At 45.6% G+C, this 26147-nt stretch overlaps 1 pseudogene; it reads right to left on the reverse strand.

The window, feature by feature from the left end:
- LOC131421237 (immunoglobulin heavy variable 3-23-like) overlaps nt 1–25273 on the reverse strand; it is a 42687-nt pseudogene extending 17414 nt beyond the window's left edge.
- Between the last annotated feature and the right edge of the window lie 874 nt (nt 25274–26147).

The following is a 26147-nucleotide window of genomic DNA, read 5'->3' on the forward strand; positions in this document are numbered from 1 at the left end:
GGCTATCTATTGTTTAATGTCATATATTGGACATGCTGGAAGAGGTAATATAATAGATACAGTAAAGAGTTTGCCAAGAATTTGGGAATAAAGTGTTGATTAGGTGAAATACAGCCAAATATTAAGGGTGGTGAAACTATTCTGTATGATACAGCAATTGTATATACATAACATTGTGCTATTTTTAAAGTCTGTAGAACTTTACAGGACAAAGAATAAAACTTAATGCATACTAATTAAAAAATAATTTTGGAGATTAGAAACTCCAGTATGAAAAACAGACTGCATAGAAATACTAATGACAATACAAATTAAAGAAACAACTTCACTGAAGTAGGTGTGTCCAAACGGTGCCGATGTAAGCAACTTTGGAGGTGAGTGGAGTCTGTAAGACCAAAGGCTACAGAACCTTAGCACTGGACTCTGGTTGATCAAGATGATTCTAACAGGGGTGCAGGTTAATACTTCTGATAGAAACAAACATGTGTAATGAAACTGATCAATTAAGGAAATGGATGGCATATGGTGGCTGCCAGATTCCTCACTGCTGGAATAGGAGCTTAGGACAGGCTATGACAGTCCTGGTGGTGTTGATTAGGGGTGGAGACATCAGTATGACCTCATGTGTAGATTAATATAGGTGCAGAGGATCAGATATGGAGACAGTTGTAGACGTGTGTGTGTCCAGGTGTTAGTGTGCACACCTAGATTCCCTGGTCCTTTAGCTGAGAGATCCTGGAAGCGATGACACCACAAGCACAGCTGGCCTCAGGGTCTGGGATTCTACCATCATTCTTCAATAAAAAAGCCAAGAGCCCTTGAAGAAACGGCTGATTCTGGAGCTGGGAAGAGAAGAGACAAGAAGAACAGATGCTCCATAGAAGAATATATGAACAGGTATTCAACACGGCATTTCATTAGGGAAATGTATATAACACAACAGTGGTCTACTACTCACCTATTAGAATGGTAAAATCTGAAATAGCGACAAAAGCTAATGCTGATGAGCATGTGGAGTGACAGGATCCTCATCCCCTGCTGGTGGGAATCAACAGGGCTGAGGCACTTTGGAAGACATTTTGCCATTTCTTATGGAGTTTCACGTAGATTCACCATGTGATGGAGCAATCGCCTGCAGGGGAGGGTCATGCCTGGGCTCACGGTGCCTTTACCTCTCAGCAACTCTAGCCCAATGTTAAACAGCTGTGCTCTGACTTTAGAATGCTCTTTCATTCTCACCATATTCTCTTTGTATCATCTCTGGAAATCGGGAATTTGCCTTAGCCAACCCAGCAGGCTCTGCAAGGAGACTCTGAGGAAGGGTTTTATGAAACTACTGGGGAACCCCTTCCCTGGAGCTGGCAGATGCACTGATACAGTTCACATTCGTGGTGAGTCTAGAAACTCTTGGGGGTCTGGGGGGAGCCTCTTATCTCCATTAGGTTCCAGTTGTTGAAGGTCACATCAGACAATTCCTGAATGTGAGACCATCAAGCTCCTTGTTATTCCACATTCACTATTCCAATAACATACACATACACACAGTAACTGATACTTGCAGCAACTGGCCTCAAATTTCCCCTTCTTCCCCGTGTCTAGCACACGGACAGTGCCCCAACACTGACCCTAGGTCTGGATGTGTGACCTGATTGGCAAACAGAACAAAAGCAGACACAATGAAAATGGAGACCGGAAAGTGTATGGACATAGGTTTGCTGAATCTCAGAGCATCAGGAACCCTACGTGTGCCATGATAAGAAAGGTCCAGACTTCACTGTGGAAGGTCAGACTCAGGGCTGAGCCAAGACTAGTCAAAGCAGCTGACTCTGGGCCCCACCTTAATGTGAGGAGGGTTGCACTAGACATAAAGCCCATTTTGTTCCCCATTCTCAGAGGGCAGAGCCAGGCATCTCGAGGGCAGGGCTGCCCATAACTAGCTGGGTGATATCTAACCCATCAAGCCATAAAATTGGGGGTGCACATCAACAGTACATCATCCAATGGAAGAGGTGGTATGGACATAACTGGGCCTGAGCAGGTCCTGAGGAACAAGTAAGTTACACGCAGAAGTGGCCCAAATGCCCGCGGTCCCCACTCCTGATACACTTTGTTCTCTCTCCCGATCTTCATCTATGGTGTCATAGGGGGTTCCCTAAAATTAGTTGACAGAGGAGGAGAAGACTCTGACGTGGTTTACAGACGGTTCGGCATGACATAAGGCGCTACCTGAAGGTGCACAGCTGAAGCCCTCTGTCCCTCTCTGGGACACCCCTGAAGGGCAGTGGAGAAGGAAACTCCTCCCAGTGGGCAGAACTTTGATCAGTGCACATGTCATTCACTCTTCTTGGAAGGACAAATGGCCAGACATTTTATTACACAGCAACTCAGGGGTGTAGACAATGGTTTGGCTGGATGGCCAAGGACTTGGAAGGACCACGATGGGAAAATTTGTGACAAAGAAATTTGGGGAAGAAGTATGTGCATAGATGGCTCTGAATAGGCAAAAAATTGAAGACGTTTCCTCAAAATGAGGAAGACAAGTCTTCAAAAGTGCCCCATGTGAAGATTTTAATAATCAAGCGAATATGTGGCCATCCTGTGGCACCAGTCAATCGATCTCCCAGCTGTCCCTGTCATCACTTGATGGACTCCTGATCAACCTGGCCACGGTGGCAGAGAAGGAGGTTATACACGGGCTCAATCACAGGGACATCCATCCACCAAGTCCTACCTGCGTACAATCACTGCTGAGTGCCCAATCTGCCAGCAGCAGAGACCAACCCTGAGAACACAGTTGGGCTCCATCCCCAGGGGTGATCATCCTGCTACCTGGTGACAGGTTGATTTCATGGAACCATTTCCATCACAAAAGTGGTGGCATTTTTTTCTAATTGAAAGACTCTTACACTGGATATGGATTTCCCTTCCTTAAATGCAATGCTTCTGCCAAAACTTCCCTCCAGGGACTTAGAGAATGCCTTATCCACTGTCACAGTATTCCACAAGGCCAGCATTGCTTCTGATCAGGAAACTCACTGGCTGGCTTGGACACTGAGCTGGGCTCTGCAGAGCTGCATTGTTGAGTCCAAAAAATTCTGCATTGTTGAGTCCAACAAAGTCTCCTTTATAGATTTAGCTGAATGACATCAGAAGTTTGTATAAGTACTTGTTACATAGGGAGTAAGTGTAAAAGTTAGTGGCTGTGAGTGAGTCTCTGGTTTCCAGGTCTTACAAAAGTTTGTCATTCAGACACTTAAGAGGTAAGCACGGAATCATGGGGTCAGGGAGATTCCCCAGGGAAACTGCTATATGGAGAGGAGGCCCCAGACCCTGACAGGAAACCAGCCTTTAACCTCCATTTGCACCTGCTCCTGGAGCTGAAACACAGAATTGGTGGGTGCTGCGCACCCCCTAGTGGTCCTGAGCCCCTCCTGCAGTGAGGTTTTGGTCTGAGCTCACACTGACTTCCCCTCATTGTGTATATTGCACAGTAATACACAGCTGTGTCCTCGGTCCTCAGACTGTTCGTTTGCAGATACAGCGTGTTCTTGGAGCTGTCTCTGGAGATGGTGAATCGGCCCTTCACGGAGTCAGCATAGTATGTGCTACTACCATCTTTATTAATGTATGAGACCCACTGCAGCCCCTTCCCTGGAGCCTGGCGGACCCAGCTCATGGCATAGCTGCTGAAGGTGAATCCAGAGGATACACAGGAGAGTCTCAGAGACCCCCAGGCTGCACCAAGCCTCCCCCAGACTCCACCAGCTGCACCTCACACCGGACACCTGCAAACACAAAGACATCCTGGTCAGGAAACTGTCTCACATCCACTGTTTCTCTCACTCACATCCTCTCACATACTCAGTGTCTCTTGTTCTCCATAAATTACCTCCTAAAATAGCATCAAGGAAAACCCAGCTCAGCCCAAACTCCATGGTGAGTGGTCTGTGTTCAGTCCTGATCACTGAATGGGAACACCTGGGAATCCCGGGGCTGGGCTCCTCTCCAGAGCTGCAGGGTCGAGGTTGGGCTGGTTTTCATCAGCAGAGAGAGGGCCCTATTTGCATATCCTCAGACTACATAGCAGTCTCTGGGGTTGGACGTCTCAGAGAGGACAGTGGCCTAGTTAAGATGAGCGAGTCCTGGGGGAGTTTGGTGGCAATTACGGTGTTCAGGAGAATATGATTTTTAGTACCTGAGGTAAACACTAACATCCATTGTGTGATTTTGTTTTTACACAGGCACATCAATCACGTGGTGTAGTGTCAATGTCACCTGCTATGCAGATATGAAACTGCACACAGAAGCACAGAGGGTTTGTGTGATGTGTCCATGAGCACTGTGTTGATCAGGATTAGCCCAGTGCCTGGGCTGTGTTACTCACCACTGTACATAATTTCTCCCTCAAGCCAGGTCCAATACTGGGTGGGTCTGCCTAGTGAGGTTTGTGCATCCTCCTTTCATGTAATGAGAAGACAGTGTGATTTTAGCATTTTAGTGTTTACACAAAGAAGGTAAACACAATTGTGGCTCATGCAATGTACTCTTGGTCGTCTGACATTTCACACACTGTTACCTCTGTCTTTAACTCTCTTCTCTACCAATATGAGCACTTTCTGTTGTAACAGCCTTATTGTGACATCACTGACCTGTACTAAACTGCACACATTTAACATTCTCATCTGATGAACACTGGCGTATGTGTGCACATGTCACCCATCACCACAGTCAACATGGAGAACAAACTCCTCACCCCACTGCTCCTGCTGTTTCTCTGCAGTTCCTCTCCCACCCCACCTCTCCCACCCCGTCCCCAGATGTCTCCTGGACCTTCTCTGTGCATCTTCACATGAGTTTCCATCTTCTTGGATTATACAAATGCTGTCATGTGACATGGACTCTAATTCTCCATCCCCTCAGCCTCATTGTTGGGAATGGATCACGAGTGAATCAGGCCCACACGGATCTACTGCTGAGTCTTATTCCCATGTATGGATGTGCCTCAGTTTGTTCTTCTCTTCGCCTGTGATGGGTGTTGGGTGGTTCTCAGTTCCTGGTTATTACAAACAAAGCTGTTACTCAGCCTGTGTGCATAAGGCTGAGAAAATGTTCTTATTTTTACAACAAACACAACATCAATAGCAAGAAAGCTGGACAAATTGCAAATTCAACATATCAGAGAACTGACATCACAGGGAAAACTGCCCACCTGCGACCTGGAGACTCAGGTGCCTGCAGAGAGGAAGAAGACCGAGCAGTAGTCTGCCCGTGTGAGAGGTCTCCAGACGGCTTAGGAGCCACCAACAAGATTAAACTAAAAATAAAATAAATAAACCATAAGGATGCAATGTACAGCAGGGAGACTGTAGTTAATAATACCATATTTCATAGGTGAAAGTTGCTAAGAGAGTAGATCTTAAAATTTCACACCGCGAGAAAAAGAATCTGTAACTATGTATGGTGACAGATGTTAACCAGACTTGGTGATCATTTCACAATATATACAACTATAGAATTACCATGTTGTATACCTGAATCTAATATAATATAATGTTACACATCAATTATAACTCAATAAAAGATTAAATAAATGTTTTGACATATGGGTTTAAGTCTGATTTCACCTAAAACTTGTTTTTCCAGAGAAGCTGACTTATAGCACCACCAAACATGCGTTGTACGTCTGCTTCAAACGTTTGCACAAATAAAGGATGCATTCTCTCTCTCTTTCTGATGCTGACACCAGTACTTCTTTGAAGATAAGCATTTCTTCTCAGAGAACAAGGGCCAAGTTGCTTTGCTGTGTATGTACCAAACTTTGACAGAAAATCTCCCTGTGACTTTGGAAAAAATTATACTCCTGTCACGCTTGATGTGTGTTCTTAGTTCTGAAACCGTATATAACGGTGCTGTCAACCAAGATTCCCAGAGTGGTTTCTTCCCTGGAGGAAAGAGGTCTTCTGAGCTATTCCTCACATTATCTCATTAAATATCTTTATCATCTAGGTTCTTGTTATTGATTATTTATATCAACACTCTAAAGCACCGACAGACTGGGACACCTCTGATTCCTGATGTTTCACAGGTGAAGGGCTTTGCCTGCAGAAACTAATCTGTAGAGACTAGAAGATGTGTCTACATCCTCAAATGCACAGACACCAACACATGGCCACTCTCTGTGGCAGCTACAGAAATAGTTCCTCCCTTCTTTTAAGAAATCCACCTCAGACAGAAGGCTATTATCTGAGGGTGGGGGTGATTGTTTTATAGGAAAGATATAACTTTTCTGTTGATAGAGCAGAGATCATCAGTAACTCATGCATGGAGTTGATAGTCTAATAACCATCCTGAAAAAAACTGGAGGGGCTAAATTTGAAGTTGTTGGGATTTAATTTTAGAGGTCTAATAAGAAATTGCTGAGATGATTTTCATAGTCCTGAAAGTCATGTGCCAATAGGATAAATGCTGAGCTAGATGAGTGGACTCCAAATAGATGATAGATAGATAGATAGATAGATAGATAGATAGATAGATAGAGAGAGAGATAGAAAGATACATAGAACACATAATTTTGTAAATCATTTAAAAGACATTAGCGGTTATAAGCAATATGGCCATCATCTACACAAACATAAATAATTAAAATATTGACAGCTTCCACTATTTACAAATCATATTTTCATACTTTAAATAATATTTTGATGCCAAATTTGGCATACACACAATTCTAAAACAAAGGACAAGCCTTCCCAGCTCCCGTTCTCCTTAAGGGATATACTTATGACTTTGATTTTTTGTGAATCACTACACTCTCGGCATACGCAGGCTAGAAGGTGCCTCATTCGAGGTGTTGCATGTTGTATAACTTTGTCTAAGGCTTTGTGCCAACTGTTTCCTACAAGAGCCAGTGGAATACATCAGATAAACCTAATCACGTATGTCAGAAAGAATCACACCTTTAGGAGGAGAAGACGTCAACTAGGAACAGAGACTATGCATCTGTATGATCCAACATCTTTCACTTACTGAATTGATGATGGCAGAGGAGTAACTGACCCACTTTCCCAGACTCTGATGTTGTAAGGAGAACTGGGCCTCAGGGAGGAAAACACACAGAGGGCCCCTAGGTATACATTTGCTCACAGGAACGGAAACTGCAGACCCCAAAAGAGAACCCCTCACTCCCCAGCCTCCCACTGTACCTGCCCTGGGGCTGGGACCTGTGGTCAGAGGGTCCTGAGCACCCCTTGCTGAACAGACTCCTCCCCACTCCAGGCTGTTTCTGTTTCCCCTGCCTGGTGGTCCAGGGTCCCCTATCCTATGGTGCCCTGGGCTCTGCGATGTTCAGAGATAAGAGCCCTGTCCTTGATCTAGACCATTGTCCCTCTATTTTAATAGTTGTGGCTCCTTCAAGCTTGTGCCCAGAGACCCCTCTGCCTCCCAGGCACCCTCCCTGTGTCCATCATCTGTCTTCCTCCTTCAGGTCACTTCTTTTCATTCTCTGAGGAGTTACCCATGGTTTGATGCCCTTTTGTCAAAAATTATTATAATTTGCAGTGATGAAAAGAACTACATACATGAAAACTTACAAACATCGTTACCTTGATTTCATGCCCTTTACGTTATTAACTTCTATCTCATCTCAGCCTCTCAACCCCACAGTCCTAGATCAGACCTTGTTATTTTCATTAATTGAACTAAATCTGCCTCTGTCACTCCCTATCTCTCTATCTTGTATCTATCTATCTTTTTTTCTATCTATCATCTGTCTATCTGTCTATCTATCTACCTGCCTATCCATCCATATACCCACATCTATCTCTCTGTCTCTCTCTATCTATCAATGTATCCATCCACTATACGTGGTCATTGAAAAATGACCTAGCGAAAAGGGAACAGAATACATAGTGTTGAAGGTGAAGTATTTTTGAATATAATTTTATTAAATTTTTTATCTAATAAGAAAGATAACTGGAATTTTATGGAAGTATAACTTAAATATGGATAAATTGACTCTCTTTAGCCTAAGGTTCTATGAGTTTGGATAAACACAGTCAGGTAAACACCACCAAAATCAAGTTGTAGGGCAATTCAGTCACCCCAACTCAAGAAATTCACTCTTCTCCTTTCTATGCATCCCGTTCTCTCACCCACACTGATACGCTTTCTATGGGTTTAGTTTTGGAGATTCTGTATCATACAGAGGGGATAATGCAGTGTGTAGCTTGAGGCAGTGGTGTCTTTCACGTAGGACAATGGAGGTGAGATTCATCCATATTCATGCATGTACTGGTTCTTGCTCCTTTTAATCAGTAAACAGTATTTCATTGTTTGTCCATTGACTTGTGGGAAGACATCTTGGCTGCTTCCATTGTGCAGGAAACATAAATAAAGCCTCTATTAACATCTGTGTATATGCACTGAGCGAACATTCGTTTTAATCTCGCTTACTTGTAGGCCTACAATTGGAGTGACTGGTTAGATGGTAAGTTTATGGTAAACCTCACAAAAAAGTGGCAAAGGTTTTGAAAGTGGGGGTGCCATTTGCATTCCCACGAGTAGCACCTCGTTCTGTTTCAGTCCCCATTCTATACTGGGGGCGTTGTTCAATGTTTTGCCATCACCACTGAATCACGTGCACAGGACTGGGGCACACAGTCCACCTGCAGGAAGCCCCACGGCCATTGCACCTGTGCATGCTGGGATCTCAGCCCCAAAATTCCTCTTTAGATCCAGGTTCAGCCACAGTTGGTTTTCCAGCTCAGACGTCAGAACTGGACTTGGAAAGCCCACATTGCTGAGTGCTTGTGTGAAGACTCCTGTGAATTAGTGGATCTAGTGTGTGAATTCTTGATCCCCACATGACCCGATTTTATTTCATTACGAAGATAAAATCAACTGTATGTGACACACTATGTGGGTGACTAGGTAGCCAGCTTCTGTGACACTTGGATCTAAGCAGAGACAGGCTCACACTCCACAGCCGTTCACTCCTTGTTGTTCTGGGATTCCCTGGGCAGGTGGCTGGGTCAGCAGCTGGCCCTCTCTTCACAGACATTCCTGGAGGCGGCCTTGTTGGAACACAGGGTGTGGCCTCAACTCCAAAAGGTGTGGGGAAACTAAGATTAGCTGCCTGTGCTGGAAGAGGAGGGGATATGGATATTGATGAAGTTTGAGTATTTTCTGTCATAGCCTCTCTTTGAGACAAATGGCATGTATCTTGGATACATTGTATAACTTTAAAAATGATCTCCACAAACAAAAGTATACATGATATAAGCCAAAGTGTAAATTCCTTATGTACTTTTGTATTCTAACTTAGTGAATTATGGGATAAATTATTCTTCCAAAGTGAATTCTGAAATAGTTCATAATAGATTTGAAATAAGTTAATTTCCTAAACAACCACTGTTAAGAAGATGTAAGTATTTAACGTAGAGGAAAATCAACTGCTTTTAATGTCACTGTTATGAGATGGATTATTGAATATAGAACTCTACAAATAATTAAAGTATTGGGAAAAAGGGTTTATAATACGTCAAATGATAATTGAAGGCAATTAAGTTGTTGTGGAAAATGATATTACATTGTAAATTTATATGTTAAACATAACAAGAAAGTATTTTTAGTTTAAGTATATTATTAGTTATTAAAAAACTTCCAATACACAATCTAGGAGTAGCAAAATCTAAAAATGATGTGCATTACCATTTATAATAAGCCATCGTAGATATTCACAAAATAAATCATACCAAGGATATTAGGGAAAGAAGGACATTAAAAGAAGACAATGTATCTAAAATATTTTGTGTCAATAATTACATTTTTAAAAAGAATAAATATACGAATAGCGTACAAGTAACAAGATAGAGGACAGCCTGCTCATTATGCACAGCACAAACTAAGAGACTAGAATAGAGAAAACTTAATAAAATGAAATGTACTTAAAAATAACACTTTTAGGAAGAATTCAGAGGTTACACAGGCAAATGAGAGGGACTATGAGGGCCCCCACTCCAGATACTTCTCCAAATACACCTGGGCCAGTACATATGACACAAGGAGAATCACAAGGAGGAAGGCAAGTTAGACTAATAATTCTTCTCACACCTTCCAGAAACATCTGAGAGACACACACAGGACAACTGCCCATAGACAGAAGGAGGTCCCATGAATTCTGGAGTTCCCCTGGGTGAGAACATCCATCCCCAAGAGAGCTTCAGGCTAAGTGGAGGAGTGGGCTCAATTTCACCCCAAGGGCAGAGGTTAGATTTTCATGTAGAACCCCTTCTGAAATGATAAGAATTTAAGTACACTGAGTGGGAGGGCACTTCCTGTGTCACCTGCAGTCCAGGGGACGATGCTGGCTTTCAGGGAGGGCACAGCATTCCCGGCCATCAGAACCTGTGTCCCCAGTATGGGGCCACAGTCCTCTTTCCAAGACAAAGAATAAATAGAAGGGCATGGGGAGAAATGCGGAGAGTTATTTCAGTCTCGAATTATGAGGACATCATTGTTCCTAATTTAACAATATCCTGTTTCCCTCTCAAATGACAATATATAGTTGTTGTGTGTGAATTTATGAGGGTGAAGTTCCATATGATCCATGTCAAGATCTTGAGTAGTTAATACGACAATCTTCTTGAGGAGAAAAGAGAAGGCTACTTCTCTGAGGAGTTCAAAATGCTCCTAGTCTCTGAGACCAGGACAGGGGTCTTTGGGGGTGAGATGGAACACTGTGGAAGGCTGGAAAATGCCTCCTAGGATATCAAGGGCCTGACCCCTATAAATTGTGGATATTCCCTTAGAGGGTAAAAGGGAATTTGAAAATGTGAGTGCACGAAGAATCTTGAGATGGAGAGATGTCCTGGCTTTTTTGTATAGACATTAAACAGAATCACACTGTCCTCATAAGAGCAAGGCAGACGGGGATTATGGAAAAAAGACAGCAACAGGATGGCTGAAGGAATATCCTACCCTGCTGAGTGTTAAGAGAAGGAACACGCCATGAGCCAGCAGTGCAGTGAGTGCAGCTCCAGGAGATGAAAGGGCACCCCATAGAGCCTTTGTAAGAAGCACAGCCATGCTGACACTTTCATGCAGACCCAGCTTAACTGATTTCACACTTCTGACCTCCCAAACCTTGAGAGAATAAATCTGTGTTTCAAATCACAGTTTGTGGTCATTTTTCACAGCTGCCATAGAACTAACACACAGGGTCTGTACACACATGACTGTGGATACCTAGGATTCCTCATGATTGTTTTGGGGAGGTGACACATCACAGAACTTCTGTGTTCTCCATCCTCCTCTCTGCCTCCAGGAGTAACTCTTAGGCTACAATGCAGTTCATCTTCTCTGACCCTATGAGAGGGGGCAGCTGCTATTGCTCCAAAGAGAAGTTTCTGGCATCCACTGAGGACTCTGCGTTCAGTGACTTCTTGTTCAAACCCACCATGATGGTAACATTTACACCAGGGAAATTACGAGACACTAGGAAAGTTTTAGGTTTTTTTTGTCCCTCTCCCTTTCTTTTTTCTTTCCTGTAGATTCATAACCCTGAGTCAAGGAAAGGCTGCACCACATTGTCCCAGTCACTGCCTCAGTCCAGCACAGCTGCCCTCTCCCTCCGGGTTTCTGACACACTCAGGATGGGGGTCGTCACACTGTGTCTCTCACAGTAATTTGTGGCTGTGTCCTCAGACTCCAGGCTGCTGATCTCTAGATAGGCTGTGCTGACGGAGGTGTCCATGGAGAAGACGAATCGTTCTCAGAAGCCCTGGGCATATGTGGGCTTCCCAGTGTTTGTGTTGATCCAGCCCATCCACTCGAGCCCTTGTCCAGGGGCCTGTCGCACCCAGTTCATAGGGTAGCTGGTGAAGGTGTTTCCAGAAGCCTTGCAGGAGACCTTCACTGATGCCCCAGACTTCCTCAACTCAGCCCCAGACTGCACCCGCTGGACCTGGGAGTGGACACCTGTGGAGAGGAGACAGGAGTGGATGGTCTCCTCCTCACGCCAGGAACTGGGGAGCCCATTACCTGTAGCCACTGCTACTAAGAAGAGGTTCCTCCAGCTCCAGTCCATGGTGATGTGCTGTGCTCTCGGGGCTTAGGTAGGGGGTGGGGTGATTGTTGGGTGATGCTCTCAGGGAACAGACATGTCCATATTTAACCTAGTACACCTCAGCTCATTTGAATATTCATGAGGCTAAATATTTCATAGTCAAGATATAGATCATCTTGAGAGAAGAAGATCGATGACAGAAGGACCATGCTCAGTGGGACACTGAGGGTCCAAGTCCTAATCCTTGTTTGAGGATCTGTGTCCTCTGCCACATCCCTGAACTCTGCAGACAGAGCTCTTCCTACTGAGCAACAAGCCCCCACAGGACATGCTCCTCATTGTGAACTCACCTTTGAATGGCACAGAGACCATCTGAACCTGTTCTGGGCTTTGATCTGAATGTCTTATTCCTGGGATCGGAGTGTCTCCCAAAATGCTGCTCTCATTGAATTCATAAAACCATCCCGGTCTTCCACCTCCTTACTATTAAGATACCTACAAACCCTAGAAACACCCCCTTTGAGTGTGTTCTCATTGACTTGTGGAGTTAGGTAAATGCTCCCAATAGAACTGGTTATTTATGCAAACTTGAGCAGTCCTTGTCCGACTCTTATGTCAGATTTTTTTAATAGGAAAACCCAGTCCCTCATAGGAAGCCGCTACCCAACCCCCTCTGCACCTGCTCCTGGGCTGGATCCCTGTGCTGGGAGGTCCTGAGTGCCCCCTGAAGCCCAGCACCTGCCCTGCAGGGAGGGTCCTGTCTGGACTCACAGGTCATTTCTCTCTCGGAGCCTCTAGTGCAGTGTTAACAGCTGTGTCCTGACTCCAGGATGCTCCGTCAGTGTCACCATGTGATTTGACATCATCTCTTGAAATAGTGTGCTGGCCTTACTAAACCCACATGCTCTGCAGGGAGACCCCAAGCAAGGATTTTATGATACGACCAGGGATCCCCTTCCCTGGAGCTGCCAGATGCCCTGACACAGTCCACACTCAGGGTGAATCAGAAAACCTGGGGGCTTTGGGGGAGCCTCATGTATCCTTTATGTTACTCTGGTTTATCATCACATGAGAGATATGAGTACATAGAAACGATGGGGCTCCCTGTCCAATCCACACCCACTATCCAATAACACACACACACACACATACACATACACACACACACACACACACACACACTGGAGGTGGTATTTGCAGCATAGGCCCCAGATTTGCCCTTCTTCCCTGAACCTGGCACATGGGCAGTGCCCCCCACACTCATCTAGGCCTGGGTATGTGACCTGCTTTGACAAACAGAGCAAAAGAGACACGATGCCAGTGGAGACTGGAAAGGGCACGAACGTTGGTTTTTCTGTTATCCCACACCTGGAACCCTGCACGTGCTGCAGTGAGAAGGGGCCAGGCTTGTCCTCCGGAGGGTCAGACCCAGGGCCAAATCAGCTCAGTCAGTGCTACAAAAACTGAGCCCCTGACGTGTGGGGAGGGTCTCACTAGACCTACAGACCCAGCTGATCCCCGTTCTCAGAGGCACAGCCAGGAGCCCTGAGGACAGGGCCATGGAGGGCACTGGATGGGGCAGTCTCCCCAGGAGCAGAAGCAAGAACAGGGACCCGGAAAAGCGAGCTTGGAGGGTCAGAGTCCCTGTGGACCAGTGTGTGGAGTGGGCCTCCGCTGCTCCCTTTCTACAGTGAGGGTGTCTCTCCTGGTCATCAAGTCCCTGTATCACCTGTGCAGGTGGGCTGCATGGGGGCACTGACTTGTCTTTTAAGTTCTCAGGTCTCTGGAACAGAAGAAATAAACTTAAAAAGCCTCAGCTGGGGAGATGCATCCCCTTCCCGGCCTGGTTAAAATAACTCCAGACATGATCCTTGATGCTGCCTGTGGAGGGTCTTCTGGGTCTCCCTGTGCGGTGAGCACATGCTATGCGTGGTCTGTGGAGGACTCAGATGATTGCAACAAGGTCCCACCCTGCACCATATACACAGGGCCCTGGGCAATGTGGCCCCACATCCCCTTCACCAAGAGTTGCAGTCTGTGTCTCTGCCCAAACCCAGGCTGGGCCCTGGGACAGACTCCAACCAAGTGTGAGGGATGGACAGTTCAGGGACTCTGGGCTGCCACTGCTGCTTCCTGGGACACTGTGGACACCACCAGGTGCCTGAGCCTGGGGCTGGGACTGAACACAGTCAGACAGAGTCACTCCCCGGCCAGTCTTCGGCTTGCACCTGGGGGTCCCCTGGAGACACTACACCTGCAGGAGGGGAGACCTGAGAAGACAGAGGAGGAGGAGGTAGTGCCATTGTCAACAGACTCAGGTGAGCCTGCTCTGTAGGGTCACCTCGTGGGCGGGGCAGCAACCAGCAGGTGAGTAGGTCAGCCCCGTGAAGGGCGCCCTGGCCTCCGCAGGACACTGGACCACCAGTACTGACTTGGGTTCCTCCATCCTCAGGGCTCAATCCTGCTGGTCATCGTCCCTCCTGACCATCTGCCCCTGGACCTCAGGCCCCACATCCAACATGGAGACAGACCCACTGCTCAGTCACCCACTCCTACACCAGCCAGTTCCCTGTGGGACATCCTGTCTCCTCCTGGATCCGCATCTCTAGGTGAACCCTGAGGGATACAACTGGATACAACAAAAACTCCAAGAGGAAGAGGGTGACTTTGTCACAGGCACTAAGGAAGAGAAAGGAACAGTCTGGTCCCCAAGAGAGCCATCCTGAGCTTTTCTGGACATAGGCATCAGAGGTTCAACTGCTCTCCTGTGCCCGTCTTATCTCCTCTGACGTCCCTGGGCGTCCCTCAGTTCTCTTCCTCGCAGATTCTGCATCTCGTAGCACTTGCAGACTTCATCCACTCTCATGATCCAGGTGTGGTGGTCGTGTGTGGGGAGGAGGTGTAATATATTGTTTGGAATAACTCTCAGTGATGTGGGGGTGTTGAGTCTCTAACCTGTGACCTTCACAAGGGTCTCCAATGGTGCAGGACGTTTCCCGTCCCCTACTCCCTTCCCAGGCTGCAGGGTCACCAGTCTTTTTCCTTGAATCTCTTGACCCTGTTAACAATCCTTCACCTATTAGGCGATACAGAAATCATGAGTGATGGGTGTGGAATGTGAAATAATTTCCTCCCCCCCGCAGGATAAGGTTCTGGAAAAGTCCTTCCCCTGGAAGGTCTGCCTAGAGAAGGCTCTGGGTGGATTTCTCAGTGACTAGTCCTCCCCCCCCCGGTCAGAGCCACAAGGGGATATATATGGATCCTCACCTTGAAACCTGGAGGTTTCTGGACAGAAAACCCACAAAAGTGTGGGGTGTGGCCCCAGGAGCTCTCACCCTCACACCATCCACCCTTGTCCTCCAGCCGTTCACAGTTACCCTGCAAGCGTTCCCCCTGTCTGTGCCTCCAGCAGCTTCTGTCCCAGGAAGCTGATCTCACCTGGGGTTCTGAATGAGCCCGTGTTCCCAGTTATTAAGGTAGAGGTTTCCCTGAAATTACTGTGATCAGTAAAGGAAAAGTCACTAATTTTCAGTTTTTCCAGATATTTTTGTGTATGTGAGAATAAGAGTGATGATTTCCAAGATCTTACTTGTCAGAGCAGGAACCCGAAGTCCCCTCAGAGGTCACCATTGACCTGTTACCAGATACAGGAATCTACCCTCACCAAGTGTAAGTGGACCCTGGACAGACATCACTGGACATTAAATCACGGAATGTCTCAGCAATCTCAAGCCTCTCCCGGGAAGCTGGGATTCAGAAAGCACAACAGGCGAGGAGCCAGGTAAGTCTCAGGTGACATCATGGTCTGGAAGGGCGACCCTGCCCCTTGAGGGTCCCAGTAGGTGCATCTGGAACCTCACAGTTGGGAACAGAGGCTCTCATTCCTCAAACACAAGACACACTCATGAGAAAGCTGCTTCCCAGGTGGAGGGCAGAGCAGAGTGGAGAAGATGGTGGCATCCAACCAGGATCCACCAGAAAAGGAAATAAAAAAGAAGTGAGAACAGAAAAAGGAAACGTGACCACTACTTTATGCCTCTCAGTCACCCTCTGCCTTTTGTGCATTTGAAAATGAGTTATGAAAAATCTTTTTGAATTCAGAGGCATCCGGGAAGGCACATCATCATTAATCTGGAAAGGTTTCCTGGGAAAACTGTTAGATGAGAGGAAGCCACAGATGCTGGCAGGAAACCAGCTCTTACCCTCCACTGCACCTGCCCTGGGGCTGGTCCCCTCTACTTGGTAGGTCTTGCGTACCCCCTGGTGCTCCTGGGCACCCACTGAAGCCAGCCCCTCCTGTCTACCTGCAGGGAGGTTTGTGTCTGGGCTCACATTGACTTCCCCTCACTGTGTCTTGCTCAGTAATACACGGCCGTGTCCTCAGTGGTCACAGAGCTCAGCTGCAGGGAAAACTGTCTCTTGGATGTCAAGTCAGCAGTGATGGAGATGCGGCCCTTGATGGAAGGGCTGTAATTCTTGTTCCATGTTGTTCCACTATAGTAACCACGTCCCAGCCATTCCAGCCCCTTCCCTGGGGGCTGGCGGACCCAGCTCCAGGATTCACCACTGGTGACAAATTAACCAGAGCGGGTGCAAGTGAGCGACAGGGTCTCTTGGGCCTCCACCAGTCCTGGGCCTGAGTCCTGAAACTTAGACTGGGACAGGACACCTGGAATGAGAGAAAACCATTGCTTTTTTTCACACACAGAGAGCCCAAGCTTCCCATCACCTCTTTTCAGATGTCCCTGAGCTGCTCACACTGGAGGGCTGTCAATAGACAAAGGAGGAAACATAACAATCTCATCTTCTCCGGGGAGAGTGTAATACCTTTCCTAGAGTTACTCAGCCAAGGATGGAAAGAGAGAGAGATCGAGACAGAGCGAGGCTGACAACACTCCACACTGTTACTGTGATATAAACAGAGCTGGAGAAGAGTTTACATGTTCCAGTAACCCTGGCCTCGTGAGGGGGAAGGAACCACAGGTGATCCTGTGCCTCTGAGGCTCCTCTCTGGGGTGATCGTCCTTGCTCAGGCCTCAGAGAATACAGACCCTCCTTTTCATAAAGGTCCCATCCTCCTGAGCTTCTAGACTTTCATTTCAACTTAATGTCAGGAAAACATTTCAGAGAAACTGGCAGGTATGTCCGACACAGTGTGGAGGGAAGTGGCAGAAAATCTTAGACGACCACAGCACTCCTGAGATGGAGTTTTGTGCAGATAAAGCTGTCTGCTCAGCAAACCAGATTTTGCAGTAAGTAGTAACCACATTCTTCTCTGAATTAGTACTCTAGTGTAAATTTTCAAAAGGACATAAAGAAATACCTGAAACTGTCTTCATTACAGACCACAGGATTATCATTGTAGAAAACACCAAAGTATCTACCACAATACCCTGAAAGTAATCATGGAGATGAGCCAGGACGCAGGCTGCAATTTTACTTTGCAGTGTACTAGAAATGAAACATCAGAATTTGAGTTTAAAAGCCATGCCATTTACAATACACCAAAAAAATTAGTTCTGAAATCTGAGACACATGTATAGGATCCATATGAGGAAAAGTTAAAAAACAGTGATGAAAGATTTAAAAGAATGTAAATAATGGAGATGCATACTGAATCTGCGCATTGGAAGACTAAATAAAAATAAGCTACCTATTTTATCCTGGTTGATAGATTTCTACCAAGATGAACAACGGTAGTGTGTGTTTTTGCATTACACGGCACAATGTGTAATGCTGAGCATGCAGGGGCTATATTTTCTCCATTATAACAGGAGAATTGTCTCAGCCTTCAGTCGTGAATGTTCACACTTGTACACTGATAGTCGGCTGACTGTACAACAAAGGGTCCCACGGCCTTGTGGGGAGCAGCCCTCAGAAATTTCTTCCCAGAGGATGTCTTCTGTAGTAAATGTAAACAGAGAAGTAAGAGCCATGAGAGTTAAAAGACAATGCCATATTGCTGAAATTCAGTCATCACATGTTGATCTATTTCATCATCATGGATGTGACCAAAATTTCTCCCAGAGGAAAATCAGTCAGGTTTGTCCACTGCGTTTCAGCCTCGCCAATTTCCAAAAGGGAGCTATGGTCTTGGAAAAATGTGGAGTCACCCTGTAGTATCAGCTTTACTTGTGCTAAGAGACAATGTCCTCTTGCTCTCTGTCTCTGTCAAGGCACCAACATAGCACTGGGTCTCCTCCTTGTGTAGCACATCCACTCATGTGTCCACCCTCAGCCACCATTTCCCCTTCTCTTGATTTGACATGGATTTTAACCCCAAATTTCCACCTTTGGAAGGGATGGGACAGATACCCACTGGAAGCAATTCCAGTCTAGCAAGTTCCTCCCCCTCTGTCCACTCCATCCACATGGGGTAGAGTTACACAGACACAGAATGAGTGGGCTATCTTGACCACTAGGCAGTGGAGCTGCAGTCACTGGTGATCTCACTTCTGTCAGATAGTGTGAAGGTGCAATACCTCCCACGAAGAGCTTAGAAGTTCCAACATGAAGATTTACAAGTACATTACAGTTTCTTGCTTAGGAACAATCATTTTACCTGGCACCCACAACAGGGAACAGAAGAGAGTGTTGAAGTGGTATGGGGAGAATTGTGCGGTCATACCAGCATCCTCCCCAAAGCCTCCTTTCCCAAATCCCCCTGAAAGTGGAGGAATCTCTTAAGTGGGAACCGTCTCTTGACCTCCCTCATGTAGTGATGAGAACAATATCATGGATCATTACCAATGTCTCAGTCTGTCTATCTCTCCATTTGTCTTTTGTAATAGTTTTAAGAAGGTATAATTCTCACGGCTTCCATTAAGCCAACTTATAGATGGTCAATTCCTGATCTTTGTGTTACTTTAGATTAGTTTTCTTTTACTGAAATGTATATATATGGATCATGTAGTGTGAATTTTATTTGTCTGTATTCTTTCACTCGACAACACTGCTTGTGAATTCAACCATTCTTTTGTGTGTGTCAAGCATTCATAGATTGTAATGATGGGAAGTATGCCAATGAATGATGATACCACAATGTGTTTGTCTATCGAGCTTCTGAATGACATTTGCATTGTTACCAAAATCTAGGAATTACACACATAACTGCTGCTCAGCTCTGGAATGTACATAGCTGAGGAAAAAGTTGTTCCTTTTTTACAGCAACAACAACAACAACAATAAACCGCAAATTAGTGACCTAATTCAATACAGCAGATAATAGAAATTATAGTGCAAAACAAAACCTGAAATCTGGAGAGACATAAATGGTTTTCATGAGAAATAGCATGGAAATAATAGCTTATGTGCGTCAGAGACCTCCAGATGGCTTATAAGCTAGTAGAAGAATAAATGACAAATACTTAATAGATTTCTTGAAGTGGTGTGTGGTGAAGGTGCTATAGCGTGACATTCTCAGGGTTCACATATTTAGGGAGATATCTATTCCCTTTAAAGCCTGGTCCTCCAGGAGTGGGGACACATCTCAAGGAGCTCCTCCTCTAAAATTGTTCTGTCTGGGAGAGAGGACCAGCGCCTAATGCTGAGATGCACCCAGACCCACCTCACCGATCACAACTAAATACTAAGTAGTTAATCTGCAGGGAGAAAAACACCAAAACCAGTATCCTAAGGCCCTAGTGGAAAACAGTAGGAATTGGAAGAGGAACAGAGGAAATTACCCCAGGAGAAATTTCAGGTCCTACTGTGATGTGTCTTTTCATCCTCTTTACAGTGTCTTTTCCAGAGCAAAATTTTTAAGTCCTACTTAATGTTTCTTTCAAAGTTCACGCTTTTGTATCATCGTATTTCTTCTTAATATTTCATTTTTCTTTTGAAACTTATTTTAAGCTTCATATTCCCCTTTCAGTCCCACTTCAGGCCTCTGCCATCGTTGTTGAGCTCTGTTACTGAGCCTTATTCTGTGTCTGCACTTGGTGGGGGATCTGGGAAGAGTGATCAGGGCTCCATCCTGAGGAAATCAGGGTCTAGGACACGCTGGGAGAATTGAGGAAAATAAAACAAAGGCGACGGTTGGCTGGGTTTCTGTGGGAAACTGGAGGGAAGCAGAGCGTGGGCAGGGATCAGGGCTCTGTCCAGCTGGTTCTCATTATCCAGGTGGATTCTACTGTGGAAGCTGAGACATGTCCCCAGGGCTACTTACCCAGACCCACCCAGAAAATGGCCCAACATGTCTGTGATGGGTTCCTACCTTTTTGCTTAGGTTCCTGCCTGTCACAGGGGAATATGAGAGCTGCATCCCCTTAGGGGGGCTGCTTTTCCATCCATGACACTGAGGGGCAGCTACTGAAGGGGGCAATCCCTGACCATCAATGTCCACCCAAGTGGATAATGAGGGAGAGCTTAAACTGCAGCAGGGAGAACAAAGAAACCCATGGGGCAGATGTCCTGGGGGGATGCTCATGACACGTGGAGTCAGCGTGTGCCCGTCTGAGGACAGAGAATTTGAGCTCAGCACACAGAGTGCCTGGAATGTGCTGCTGTTTCTCAGGGACGATGAGAATCCTCAGTGTGTTGTCTTTATCAAGACAGAAAAATAGAGCCTATAGGAACTTGAAGGAAAGGTCCCTCGTCACTGATGATATCACATTCGCCAACAGACAATGTTACTTCCTTGTTTGTTGGCTGCACTGAGACTACGAGAAATTAGAGTCAGGAGAACAAATCATGAATTGTCCCTGGGGGCAGCTGAGAGTTTGGAGAGGAACTCCCTGATCCCTCAGGAACCCCTCCGCACCCTCCTCTGCACCTGCTCCTGGGTCTGGTCTCTGTGATCTGTGGGTCTGGAGCGCCCCATGGTGGTTCTGAGTCCACACTGCAGCCCAGCTCCTCCTGTCCCCCTGCAGGGATATTTGTGTCTGGGCTCACACTGACTTCTCCTCACTGTGTCTTGCACAGTAATACATGGCCATGTCCTCGGTCGTCACAGAATTCAGTTGCAGGGAGAACTGGGTCTTGGACGTGTCAGCAGTGATGGAGATGCGGCCCTTGGTGGAGGGGCCGTAGTGTGTATTTCACGATGATCTATAATAGTAACCACCTCCCAGCCATTACAGCCCCTTCCCTGGAGGCTGGTGGATCCAGCACCAGTAATAACTGCTGATTGTGATGGAGAATCCAGAGACAGCACAGGCGAGGGAGAGGGTCTGCAGCAGCTTCACCAGTCCTGGGCCCGACTCCTGCAGCTGCACCTGGGACAGGACACCTGGAGACAAGGAGAGTCAGTCCCTGTCAGTCACGTGCAGTCACAACCATCCCCACAGACCCAGGTCTGACATCTGAGACACTCACCTTGTGGAGCCGTCACCAGGCAAATGAGAAGACTCGACAGTCTCATCTCTTCTAGACCACAGCTCTGCCTTCCCCAGAGACCTCAGCCCTGTTGGAGGAAAGAGCTGAGAGCTCCCACAGCCAGAAAGCGGATTTTACCCTTGAGCTTGAAGAGAAATTTGCATGTGGGTAGCCCTGTCCTTATAAGTGGGGAAGGTCTTAGGTCAGGGTCCACAGTCCTTCCAGTGTCCCTGTAGCGCATCTCTTTTTTTTAACTGACAAAACATGTTGGTCTCAATGGGCGAGTACATTCTTCATGAACTCGTTGTGGAAACAGGTCACAAGATGGTGTCACCTTTCTGAGCATAAGTATCAGTTTTGGACCAGATGAGTAAATCACATTTTATTCTAATCTCTCGTATTTTTCAATAGATATTAAAATGGGTTTAATGTCAAAAATATATAAAAGAACTGATACAACTCAACAACAAAAAATGAACAAAAATGGCCAAAGCATATGAACAAACGTTTTTCCACAGAAGACATACAGGTAGCCAATAGGCACACAAAAAGATGTTCCATATCACTAATTAGTAGGGAAATGCAAATCCAAACTACAGTGAGATTTCAACTCACAAGCTACTTCCATGACACACTCTAGCCTGCCTTATTTCAGGAATCTAAGTAAAACTCACTCAGTCAGGCGTGTAGTGTCACGTTTAAAGACCATAGTAATAAACAGGTTTCTGACAAGCTACCTGCTAGAGCCATTCAACATAGACTTATTTTAGTGAAACTAAGTTATAGTAATTTTTCCATGCATGCAATGATATGTGCAAAGACGCTTCTGTCCAAGATGTTTCTAACAAGCTGCCCATCAGAATAGCTGTTATTAAAAAGACAAGAAATAACAAGTGTTAGAGAGGATGTGGAAAAAATCGAATCCTCATGCACTGTTGGTGGGAACGCAAAGTGGTGCAGCCAGTGTGGAAAACAGTACAGAGATTCATCAAAAAATTAAAATTAGAAATATCATATGATCCAGCTATTCCACTTCTGAATATTTATTCAAATAACATGACAGTGCTAATTCAAAACGATATATGCACGTCCATGTTCATTGAAGCAATATTCTCAATAGCCGAGATTTGTATATATGTATACAGTGGCATACTACTCAGCCATAAAAAACTGTACAGATTTGTCATTTACAACAACACAGAGAGAACTTGAGAGCATGGTGCTAAGCCAAATAAGTCAGATATAGAATGATGAATAGGAAAGTAATGGCTTATGATGGAAACCAGGTTGCTCACTGTTGGAGTGGGAGGTTCCAGACAACAAGAAGGAAGGCTGGAGAGCTCCCTGTGGTGTTTGATTAGGGTTGGAGACACCAGGAAGTTCTCGTTTAGTTTAATATTGGTTCAGAAGATTAGATTCAGCAAAGCGGACCCCAGAACCAAACCAAAGAAAACAGAATACTTAGAAAAATACTCTCTCTGCACTGTTGCATGCAGAAGTGGTAAGATATTGAAAAGGATTTATGAATTGTACGCACTCCTATCACTAATAGATTAAGATTGTCATCCAGTGCCTCTCTTTGATAGGCTCCTACAATCTCCAACCAGGAATTGTTGTCTATTGCAAGACATATTAGATAAAATTGTCCATGAATCATGGATAGAATCTCATCATGTATTTTTATACAACAGATGCAGCAGTGGAACTCCAAGGAGTCAATCCATGCATTCATGTTAGGCAACTGTCTTAATCTATGTGGGCTCCCATAACAAGGTACATTGGCTGGGTGGCTCATAAACAGCAGACATTTATTTTTCACAGTTTTGGATGCAGCGAAGTCCCAGATCAATGCTCCAGCAGATTTGGTGTCTGGTGAGAACCCTCTTCCTGGACAACTGTATTTTCACTGTAGCCTCTCACAGCAGAAGGGGCAAGAGAGCTTCCTCCGTCCTCTTCTGTAAGAGCAGCAATCCCATCCATGAGGGCTTCACCTCATGACCAAGCACTTCCCAAAGGCCCCACCTTTAATACCATCACACTGGGCATTAGGTTTCAACATCTCACGTTTGGGGACACAAGCGTTCAGCCATAGTAGCAACTAAAGAATCAGTTCATAATTCCACATGCTTGGAAGCCTACTCCAACAGAGCACCTCAAACAGAATTCTCATAGATCCTGGAGAAGCTTCTGATCCTTGGAGGAGAAAGCAGACCCAAGACCTTCAGAACAAGCTGACGACCTTGGATGGTGGACAGCTTCCACCCACGACATTGGTCTGAGATCTCTGTTTCCTTCTGTTATTTTATCATTACTCAGCTTGATTACAAATAATCGGTCTTCTCATGTTCTATGGATTCAAATTGATTTCTACTTATAATTGTTATTTATCTCTTTTTTCATTCATTTTGATAGCTGTTAAGTGAAATAAGCAGTCAGACTAATTTTTGATGTTTGATGCTGATATATTAAGGCTCATCCCCTTCCTGTTCTCCTTCTGACCATATATGGGAAATCTTATAAGAAAGTATAGGTTCTCCATCCTTTGGTGGTGGCGGGAGGTTGAAACCACACAGGCCCCTCCTGTGAGCAGGACAATCCCCTCCCCCACCACTGAAATACAGTGAAAACCCCGAGCCCGTCTCCTTCCCAGTCTCTATAAACCCTTTCTGATGTGCTTGAAAGGGCTGCCCTGCTCTCAACACACATCCCAGTTATGGAGATGATAGAACTTTTCATATTTTCTACGCGTGTTTGTTTAATTATTATCCCAGACATCCATGCAAAGTTTGGTGGGGATCCCTCTGTCTTTCATGGTGTCAACTGCTGTCGGTGCCATCAGAGTGGTGCCAAGTCAAGGACCATCGCTACATGGGTTCTTTCTTTTATTGCTTTGGATTCTAAATCCTCTGTTGCCTGATGTCCAGCCTGCACTGTACGCTGCTGCTTGCTGGCTGGTTGTACACTGAGCTGTGCTGTGCTGCATTGTTGAGTCCAAGTGAGCCCCTTTTATAGATTTAGCAGAATTATATCAGAAACTTTGTACTAAATTGGCATTTAGACACAAGAGAGTCTGTAAGAGACTCTCTGCCTTCTGTCCATGTGAGAATGTTTTCCTTCTATTACAACAGACTTTTCTGATTCAGAAAATACAAAGGTAAGCAGAGAATTGCATATTCAGAGACGTTGTCTTGAGGAAACTCTTATATGAATAGGAAGCCACTCCAAGAATCCAGCCCTTAACCTCCACCTGCACCTGCCTCTGTGATGGTCCTTGATTGCAGGGTCTGAGCACCCCCTGGTGGTCCTGAGCCCCTCCTGCAGGGAGGTTTGTGTCTGGGCTCACAAAGACTTCCCCTCACTGTGTCTGTTGCACAGTAATACACGGCCGTGTCCTCGGTTCTCAGGCTGTTCATTTGCAGATACAGCGTGGACTTGGAGCTGTCTATGGAGATGGTGAATCGGCCCTTCACGGAGTCTGCATAGTTTGTGCTACTACCATCACTATAAATGTTTGAGACCCACTCAAGCCCCTTCCCTGGAGCCTGGCGGACCCAGTACATGTAGTAGCTACTGTAGGTGAATCCAGAGGCTACACAGGAGAGTCTGAGAGACCCCCCAGGCTTCACCAAGCCTCCCCCAGACTCCACCAGCTGCACCTCACACTGGACACCTGCAAACACAAAAACATCCTGGTCAGGAAACTGTCACACATCCACTGTTTCTCTCATGCATATCCTCTCGTATACTCAATATCTGTATTTCTCCATAAATTACCTCTTAAAATGGCAACAAGGAAAACCCAGCTCAGCCCAAACTCCATGCTGAGTGCTCTGTGTTCAGTCTTGATCACCAAATGTGAACACCTGGGAATCCTGAAGCTGGGGCTCCTCTCCAGATCTGCAGGGTCGAGGCTGGGCTGGTTTTCATCAGCAGAGGGAGGGCCCTATTTGCATATCCTCTGACTATACAGCAAGCTCTGGGCCCGGAATTCAACATAAAGGGCAGAGTCCCAGAGTGTGATGTGTCCAAAGGCACAAATCTTGTGAGAATTAGCCCCATTTCTTGGGCCTGTGCTCCTCAATACTAGACCCGACTGCCCCCCTGAACCATCTCCAGGACAAAGTTGGGCAGGCCTAGTGAGGTTTGGATAATCCCCTCCCTGTAATGAGAACATATGTGAAGTTTATGCATTCTACTGTTTACCTAAGAATGTATAGTGAAACAGTGCAGATGTATTATCAGAACTCCTTGAAATTTCACATTATTATTCATCTGCCTATAACATTTTCCAAACGATGATCCATTTTTTACACATAATAGCTTTACCACTTAATAAGTGACATAGTAAACTGCAGAGTACAACAGCGTAAAGACATTATCCAAATCTGCGGGTATTTTATATGTCCTGAAGCAAGGAGCACAGTACGACCAGTCCCACCTGCTTTCCTTCTAACTGGCATCATTCCAAGTTACCCACTTGTGGACGCTGTGGTGCAGCCCATCTCACTTAGAGTCTCATATGCGAGACAAGCAGGCAGGTAAAGAGCCACCTTTAGAACTCCTCAATTTTGAGGACATATGGACAAGTTCAAACCTGAATACATAACTGAGTGAATAATAACTAAATATATTGGTGTGTGAACATAGAAAAGGTAAATGCAAGCATATGTTATCAGTCACGTGGTATTTAATGAAATGACCTTCTGCCATGGTTCTAGGGTAAGAAAACTAAAACCATCCCTTATTTCTCTTCTTTGTCACCTACCAA

The sequence above is a fragment of the Diceros bicornis genome, chromosome 24 (assembly GCF_020826845.1).
Source record: "Diceros bicornis minor isolate mBicDic1 chromosome 24, mDicBic1.mat.cur, whole genome shotgun sequence".
Classification (NCBI taxonomy): domain Eukaryota; kingdom Metazoa; phylum Chordata; class Mammalia; order Perissodactyla; family Rhinocerotidae; genus Diceros; species Diceros bicornis.